Raw genomic sequence first — 9,395 nt, 5'->3', positions numbered from 1 at the left:
AGGATATGACAGTTCTTAGCCCTCCAGCAGTGGACCTTCATTTTTTTCGCCAGGAGTGTGATGAAAAACCCTAGATTACCTTTTTGGATTCTTGTTACCCAAGTTACTAAGAATATTACCAGTGGCATACAGGGAGCTTAGCCAATGAGCTGTCAGAAATGGTGTTTCCTCTGTAGCTCACCTGCAGAGGCAGGACTGCTGGCAAGCCTAGGCTGGCACACCCCCTGTCTCCAGGCCTGCTCAAGCCTCCAATGCAGCTTGGGCAGGCCCCCCCCCACCCCCAGCTCAGTTCAAGCCTCTGCCCGGGGCTTGGGCAAGGCCACCCCCCACTCCCTTCTGCTTAGGCCCTGCTCAAGCCTTTGCCAGGGCTTGGGCAGGGCCCCCCAGCTTCGATCAAGCCCCTACCATGGCTTGGGCAGGGCCCTCCGGCTCCGATGAAGCATTAGCCACGGCTTGGGCAAAGCCCCCCAACTCTGCTCAAGCCTCTGCCGCAACTTGGGCAGGACCCCCAGCTCCTATCAAGCTTCTGTGCAGCATGGGCAGGGCCTTTCGGCTCCTCTCTGGCCCTGCTCAAGCCTCTGCTGCCCCGCCCCCACAGTGCCAGGAGTGGCCAGGGGTGTTCTGGGACCAAGGCCACTGAGGGCCTACGCTGGGGCCTACAGGCTCTGAGCTGCCTGGGTCCCTAGGATATTCCCAGAACCTAGGTCAGTGGGCACCTGTATGCAGATTAACCTGCCATCTTTGTTGGGTTAATTTGCATACTCATTCCTGTTTGGCTGGTGGGCGTAGCAGCTGTGCGGTCAATTTGCATGTTTCTCTTTTATTAGGTAGGATGTCACATACACTGAAATTACCTAGGGATCTTATTTAACCAAATCACTGAGTCTATCTCCCAAGTATCTGGTTTGGTAGATTTGGGGCCTGAGAATTGGGATTTCTAGCAAGTTCCCTGGTGATTCTGATGTTTATGACCCAGGGCTCACACTTAGAGAGCCACTAAGTAAGCAAATACCTGGGCCCAAGTCATATGGCACATGGCACCATCATACCAAACACTGGGCCTTAAAACAGCTTGTTATAAAGAAAAAAGCTCCCATTAAAACCCATGAACTTCCTGCTTCCAGCCCGAGAGGGCCTTTTGTTCTCAGATCACAGGCAGAGTAGCAGAGGTGTTAGAGAGACACTATTTCTCCAGATGTTTTGTGCTGTCTCTCTATAACTCACCTGGAAAGCAGCCCGGCCACCTTAAACTCACCCAGGCCATAGCCATACAGGCCAGTGGAGAGCTGGCCCTCACTCACCCTTTGCTCATCATGCTATGCTGCCCAGTTCAGGCTTAGATAGCCCTATAGGTAGTCCTTGCTCACTCACGGGCACTGTCTCAAGGACTGAGCCCCTCCTTTCCATTCCTGCCCCCTCAACAGAACTACAAAGGCATTAATTGGTAATGTTGATTTTATAGGCTGCTTCATGGCAGATAGAGAAGAGATTATATCATACACTGCACAGCAACACATCAAAATCTCCACCTTTGTTGTTTCCCTCTCTCCTCTGTCACCCTGTCTCCTCCCACCAGGTTCTTCATAGTCTCGTCCTCTGATCCTGAAGAATTCAGGTGCCCTACCCACCAATTTGTATCCTCTGACCTGAAGCAATCTAACACCTCCATCTTCCTCCAGCAACGAAGGGGTTTTCTTTGGAAAAATTTCTCCTTACAAATCAGGAGAGGGTTGTAAAATCATTTTCTATTCCCCACCCCCACCCCACCTTGCCACAAACTCCAGTAGAGATTCTCTTTAGGGGAGGAGGTTTGACTTTGGGGGTATTGTGGTTCACCTCTCTCCTCAGTGAGATTCTTTTTCTCTCCATGCAAGGCTAGCTCAGGCACAGGTGGGAGGTGGGAAGTTTTCTTCTTCTCTTTCTGAGTTCTCTACGGTTGATCACAGACAGGCTGTGATGCCACCACTGCCACTTGGATGAAGTATGGTGCTCAGGATACTTTTGGGAAGGTGGGGGTGGAGATGCACTTGGAGATGCCATGTGGACCCCCTGGAGCCTTTTCTAGCTGGAAGAGAACAGGGAATGTACTTCAAGTCCTCAAACACTTGGAGAGGCGGAGGTCTACCCTTAGCTATATCACCATCAGGTTTGGACTATCCCCATGAATGGACACAGACCTTCTCCTCTGCCACTCTCTGTGGTTCTTGAACATGACACCCTGTCCCCAGAAGATGAGTCAACCTGGAAGCTGGCCACAAAGGGCTTCGAGCTTCTTTTCGAGTCTCCTGCTGCATCCCAGAGTTCTATGACACAGCCTGGAATGACTCAGCAAAGTCTAGGGAAGGCAGAGAAGACAATCAAAGGGACTTATAACTGTTTGATTACAGCAGTGAATAAAGGCCCTTATTAGAGTGTGCCCACAAAGCTCAAATTGCCCAGATTTGCAGTGTCACCTGCCGAGTGGGGTCCTTTTGTATTACTTTTTTTTTTTTTTGCAGACTGATTAACACTTTATTGTGTTGTTTGGGGCAGAGAATGTAGTAATTTATTAAATTTATTGAGTGACATTGGTTAATAAGATTATATGTTTCAAGTGTACATTACTATGGTACATGATCTGTATATTGCATTGTGTGCCCACCACCCGAAGTCAAATTATCTTGTGTCCCCATATATTTGGTTCCCTTTACCCTTTACAATCCCCCACCCTCCTTCCCTCTGGTAACCACCATACAGTAGTCTGTGTCTCTGAGTTTCAATTTTATATCCCACATATGAGTGAAATCATATGGTTCTTAGCTTTTTCTGTCTGACTTATTTCACTTAGCATAATATTCTCAAGGTCCATCCATGTTGTCACAAATGTCAATATTTCATCTTTTCTTAAGGTTGAGTAGTATTCCGTAGCATATCTGTACCACATTTTCTCTATCCAATCATCTATTGAAGGACACTTTGGTTGTTTTTATATGTTGGCCAACGTGAATAATGCTGCAATGAACATAGTCGTGCATATACCTTTGCTAATAAACGTTTTCAAGTCTTTTGGGTAGATACCCAGGAGAGGGATATAATAACTCTATTCTTAATTTTTTGAGGAACCACCAGACTGTTCCCATAGTGGCTGTACCAGTCTACATTCCCAGGGAATGAAGGTTCCCTTTTCTCTACAACCTCTCCAGCACTTGCTAATACTTGTCTTGTTGTATTACTCTTGCACTCACCCCTTTCTAGAAGCTATTCTCTGGGCCCCAAGCAGGGCCTGGATCTCCAAGGCCTTTGGAGACTGAACACAGGAGACTGTCCAGGGAGGCTGTGTCCCTGAACTAGACTACAGAAGAGGTCATTCTCTGAGTCTCTCTCATGCCCTCATGGAACCTCTTTCTGTCCTTGAGGAACTTCATTATCTAAAGCTCAGAAGGATCTAAAACTGTTCAAAGGTGTTGAAGATGATGAAAGAAAAGAAAAATATACTAAACCTAGCAGCTAAATACATTCTTTTGATATTTTGCATGTGCTTAAAATTCTTTAAGCTGCTGTAAATGCTCACCCACCAAACTATTAATGTGGTTGTGTAAATGGCCACTGTTCTTGCCTTGTGCCCCTGCTTGTTAGCGACACCTGGCTGCAGCCCAGCTCTTCGGTGGACCAGGGTAGCTTGGCCTTGGAATCACATCTCCCCCATTTGCTCTGTCCCGTATTGACAGACATAAATGTCTTTAAATTTGCTAATGAAGATAGATCCATGTTTCAGTGAGATTACCATCACTGGCTGATTATTTACCAGCGTGTTTCATCATAAAGGAAGCAGAATTACAGAGATGCGTTTGGATCTTGTCTTTAAATTTGAATGCCTCTGACTTTACTGCTGTGTGCATTTCTCTGCTGGTGAGTGAAGAGATTTTCTATGGGCACCAAGGTTACCTCTCTTCTTTCTCCTTTCGCCTGGAAGTGTTCACTGGCTGGACCTCTGATGAACAACTTCTGGGCAGCATCCTGCTCTGACAGCTTGCTTGATGGATGGAGCTGCCAGGCATATCCTCAATCCAGAGACTGGGAGGACATTGCCTCACCTATCAACTCTTTAAACAGCAAATAAAAATTAGTAACAAGCTAGGCCCAGGAATTCTTTCTCAATATCGTATTCTCGTAGATCATAATCTTTGGAATGTGTTTGAGGGAAAAAAGGAGACTATACCGTTTCTTTGCTTTAAAGAATTAGCATTGATTTACTCAATGAAAGAATTTGTGAGGAAGACATCTGGAAAAATCTACTGTAGGGACAAACCTGTTTTTGGTGGTCTGGAATATCTTGTAGGGTTGCTGGTGATCTGAAGTGCAGTCAAGGAGATGCAAGAGGAAATATCAACACCAAAGGGGGCTGGGCAAAGTGGGCAGGGCAGAGGTGAGAGTCAAAGTGAGACAAGCAAGAGTGCTCCTCGCCTATCAGAAAGGATCATGTCCACAGGTCCTAGAACATTTCTTTATAAATCCACCTGCCGGGAGCCGGTCCATCCTTGCTGTTTCAAGGGACCTGGCATATATGGCATACTGTTCTTAATATGTTTGGTCACCTTCTTGGCACTATGTGTTTTAACCAAGGTCACCTCTCTGAGAAAGGTTGTTTCCCCAGATAGGGATTCCCCTGAACTGGCTAGAGAACCTGTAGAACCTGGCTGGAGAACCTAGCAAGAGAACATGGACACAGAACCTGGCTGGAGATCCTAACCAGAACTTCGCTGGATATCCTGACCAGAACTTGGCTAGAGGAACCTGGCTATGATGATCACCCGATGGCTGCCTCCGTGTCAAGAGAACCTGACTAGAACTTGGACAGAACCTGGCTGGAGAACCTAGCGAGGGAACATGGCTACAGAACCTGGCTGGAGATCCTGACAAGAGAACCCAACTATGCTGATTAACTGAACACTGCCTCTGTGCCATTCATTCCTTCTTCGCCGACTCCGTCCACACCTTTGGGGACCCCTGGACCTGCTGGGATCGGACCCCGGCATCCACCTACTTATTTCCATACCAGTTTTGCCTGGTAGACTTTGAACCCCTTGATGGCAGACCTATTCATCCGTGTGTCCCCAGGTTTCCAGCCCTGTGCCCAAAGCAGGGACTCAGTATAAGGTCAATAAATGAATGAATGGGTTTGGGCACTTTAGCAAAAATAATTAGGGTAAGTGCTGTTGAAGAAAGAACTCCATAGCCTGGCAGAAACATGTAAAAAACATTACACAGATTATGAATATATAAAAAAAGAATTATGGGCCCTGGCTGGATCGCTCAGTTGGTTATAGCATCATTCCAATACGCCAAGGTTGCGGGTTTGATCTCTGGTCAGGGCACATGCAAGAAGCAACCAATGCCGAAACCGGTTTGGCTCAGTGGATAGAGCGTCGGCCTGTGGACTCAAGGGTCCCAGGTTCGACTCCGGTCAAGGGCATGTACATGGGTTGCGGGCACATCCCCAGTGGGAAATGTGCAGGAGGCGGCTGATCGATGTTTCTCTCTCATCGATGTTTCTGACTTTCTATCTCTCTCCCTTCCTCTCTGTGAAAAATCAATAAAATATATATATATTTTTTTTTAAAAAAGAAGCAACCAATGAATCCATAGATGGGTAGAACAACAAATTGATTTCTCTACCTCTCTCATCAATCAGTACAATTTTTTTAAACAGAATTATGGGGAGTGATTGCACTGATAAATAAAGGCTCTCTTGCTTTATTCTTAGCTGAGGAAACAAAATTCATAGCAAACAGATGAGGCTCTGTGTGTTCTATATCAAGTTCTTCACTGGGGAAGAAAGCATCGGCTGGGCTCTACATTTTTCTAGGTTACCACATTTACCACTTTGCCCAGCTCCAAGGTGGCATTCATGGTATTGGTATTCTTTCCTGTCTCCTTCATGGTTGTGTCTCTCCCTTGGCACTTAAGTGGTGTTAAGCCAACCATCATGTGGCTTCTAACTCTGCCTGGCCCTCCTGTGTTCATGTTACTTAAACTTCAGGGTCTCAGCTCCTCCATCTGTGAAATATAAATGACAAGACTTGTGCCTTGGCTGCTAAGCAAGATGTGGATGAAAAGTCAGGGACGTCTGGAAGGCGTTTGCATGGCACAGGGGTAAAAATAGCCAACAGACAGATAAATACAGTCAAATATTTTGTCATTTGCTTTGCCTTAAAGTTTTCGCTACTCTTCAGGAAAATGGAAAGATGTCCTTTTGCAGGGTGGCAGCTGCTGGTTGCAGGAAGCTGCTGTCTGCTACTGATAAACAAATGACAACTTCTCCAGTGCCTCCATAGATTGCCTCAAGCAGATCTGCGATTAATTGTTTGCTGTTCGTTTTTTTATTTGTTTGTTTGTTTTGACCACTGAAAAAGATTTGGCTGGAGTGCGTGTGTTTCCCTCTTGACTTAATCCTTTTGGTGTTCTGAAAACTCTCCAAGTGAGAAAATAAACCCTTTTCCCCAGTTTGAGTCAGACGCTCAAAACACAAGCTAAAAATAGCGCTTGGGAAGCTGCCAGCGCTGCTTTGCTCTGCCCCCAGGATGGTTAACCCCTCCCAGGGCCGTTCAGTGCCACCAGCACCTCCCCTGGCTTTGGCTAGAGTTGGTCCTTGTCGCCTTTCATTCGGGATGTCCTTCCTGTGACCCATGCAAAGTCGCTGTGATTAGGGAGAGTTGGGTGTGATCCAAACGACACAGTGTTCTTTCCAGACCTTGTGCGTGGAGGCGCTTTCCCATCAAAAGGATCAATTTCCGGATTTAACTCTCCCTATTTCTAAGGGGCTTATGCATGCACTTCTGTCTCCTGGGCAGTTTAATGAATCTGATGCATCAGTATGTCAATTGTAATAACAGCAAAAATAACATTGTTGATATTAAAAGCTAACATTCGGTGAATACATGCCAGCCACTTTGTAGGCATATATAAGCATTATTCCATTTAATCCTTGTAACAAATTCGTGAAATCCATGCTATTAATCGTCTCCATTTTACAGATGAAGAGAATGAGGCTCAGCGAAGCTGTGTGACGCGCCCAAAATCTCACAGCTCAAAAGGGCAGGTGAGAATTGAAACTCGGGCCTGTCTGCCCAGAGTCTGAGCCCTGAGCCAGGGCGCCAGGCTGAGCAGCTGGTGCCGGGCATGGCATCCTTCGGGCCTGTCTGTGCTGCAGTTCTGGGGCTCAGCCTCTCCCTCCACATTTCTATCTCAAACAGGTTATTTATTCAAAGCCGAGGCTTGAGTGAATGTAGGTCTTAACTGCAGGTTGCAGTAAGTATGAGGTGCAGGTGGCCAAAAACCTAGCACCCAGGCTCCCTGGAGTGCCATGACTCCTTACTGGCCTGGGAAAGTGAGTCATTAAGAACACGGGCCTGGGAGACAGCACGGCAGGATGGCTTTATTCTTGTTGGTTTGGAAATTTTTAAGATGTTGTCTTCATCCAACATCTCTTGGGCTTAATGTATTCTTCTTAAAACTGGGGGTTGGAAGCAAGTGAGGGTTAATCCCTAACCCAGTTGGCTGGAAAGGTACACATCAGTAGAAGGACTAATGTGTCTGAATCCCATGACGGGACACAGGTTTACAATCAGCTGGGACGCAGTGCTTTTTCTCAAACATCCCTGTCTCATCCCTGCGGTACTTGTGTGAAGGGAGACAGCAGAGCGAAAAGCGCAAGGCCACCTTTGGATGATCCAGGAAGACTGGGACTCATGCACACCCAGGCCACCCAATAGTGAGGCAAGAACTGGGTGGGGGCCTTTCAGGATCCAGGAGTAAAACTCACTCCCCTGGGTTCATCTAACTCTTACTTAAATGTAAGGATAAAGGTGGTCATATAAAGCATGCATTTAGTTGGTTATCTTGGGAATGATAGCATTATAAAACAAATTACAACATGGGAATCTGAGAGCCTTTCATTTCATCTTCTCTCTGTCTGTCCATGCAAGCTGGCTGTGTTTCTGATGATACAAAATTCTCAAAGACCTTCAACTCTAGGAAATTTTCTTGTATTATTTTCAAAAATAACTATCCCCCCTTATTTTCTATTACATCTTAAACTCTTATTAGTTGAATGTTGAAGTTCTCAGAGTAATCTGCCATGTTTATTGTTTTCTCTTATATTTTATATCTTTGGGTATTTATTGTGTTTCAGGTAACATCTTCCCAAATTTCCTAATAAATTATTTTATTTTAGTAATAATACTAATTTTTAAGAATGTTTCCTATTCTGTCGTTGCTCCTTTTTCCATATTCTTGTTTATGGAACAAGAATTCTCTCTATACTGTGACATACAAATTTGAATTTTCAAACTGTTTTCTGTATCTGATAACATCTCTGTTTTCTCTAGAGCAGGTGTTTTTCTTCTACTCCTCTCCTTCCTTCTCCTCTTCTTCTTTTTATTCTTAATATTCCTTCTTAATCCATGCTATTAGTTTTCCTCAAATGTCTGACACCCTGTGAGGGGCCATGCTCATATGTAGGGGTCCTCTCTCTGTCTGTTCTCTGGCTTCTCACCTGAGTGGTTGGGGTGACTCTGGCTTCCATGAAAGTGGAGGGTCATGTGAACAAATGGCCTCCTCTGAAGGAGCCAGAGTCAAGAACACCTCCCCAGCTACCAGAATAAAGCTGACTTCACGCTATGTGGACGGTGTGGGAAGTTCTTTGGTGTATTTCCCTCTGGAGAGAGTTCATCTTTCTCTTCCTCTGTTGCAAACATCTGGAGTTCCCCCGGATCCCTCTTGCCATGGCCCTTTTCCAAGCAGCGCTCCTATTCTGTTTACTATTACTTCCTGCAGGTCTCACTTTCTGCCAGGTGGGAAGGAGGGAGCGGAGCACCTCCCCTGCCATGGCTGTTCCGATTTGGAGCTGGGCTCTGTCAAGAAAACCACTCCCTTCTCTGCCAGAAGTACAGCTCTCCTCCCTGCCAAGCCTTCTACACATGTTCCAGCTTTCTCCCCTGTTACTTCAATTTACCCACTCATATAATCCCCGTTTACTTTCTCTTCAGGAAATTCAGGGAGGAAAAATCTGATCTGCTTATAGTACCTTACTGTTTTCAATGCTGCCATAGGTATTTTTCCTGTTAAATTTAGCCACCATTTTAATCAAATCTTGAGAGGAATGGAAGGAAATGAAATACACTCAATTTACCATCTTGAATTTGGAGAAACAACCTGAACTCTTGATGATCTCAGGGCTATACAGTCTTGGGCAGAACATGGTTAAAATTCTGATGTAGAAACCTTAGGAAAACCTGCCCATTGAGATCTGACTATAACTACTTGTCAGTCTGCTTCAATGTGCTTCCATAGGTAACTGTTTTATTTTTCTCCCCTTCCTTACCTGCATTAGACATAGAGTAAATATTTCCCACACC

The sequence above is a fragment of the Myotis davidii genome, unplaced genomic scaffold, assembly GCF_000327345.1.
Source record: "Myotis davidii unplaced genomic scaffold, ASM32734v1 scaffold281, whole genome shotgun sequence".
In the NCBI taxonomy this organism is placed as follows: Eukaryota; Metazoa; Chordata; class Mammalia; order Chiroptera; family Vespertilionidae; genus Myotis; species Myotis davidii.
Note: the sequence above shows the minus strand (reverse complement) of the source record.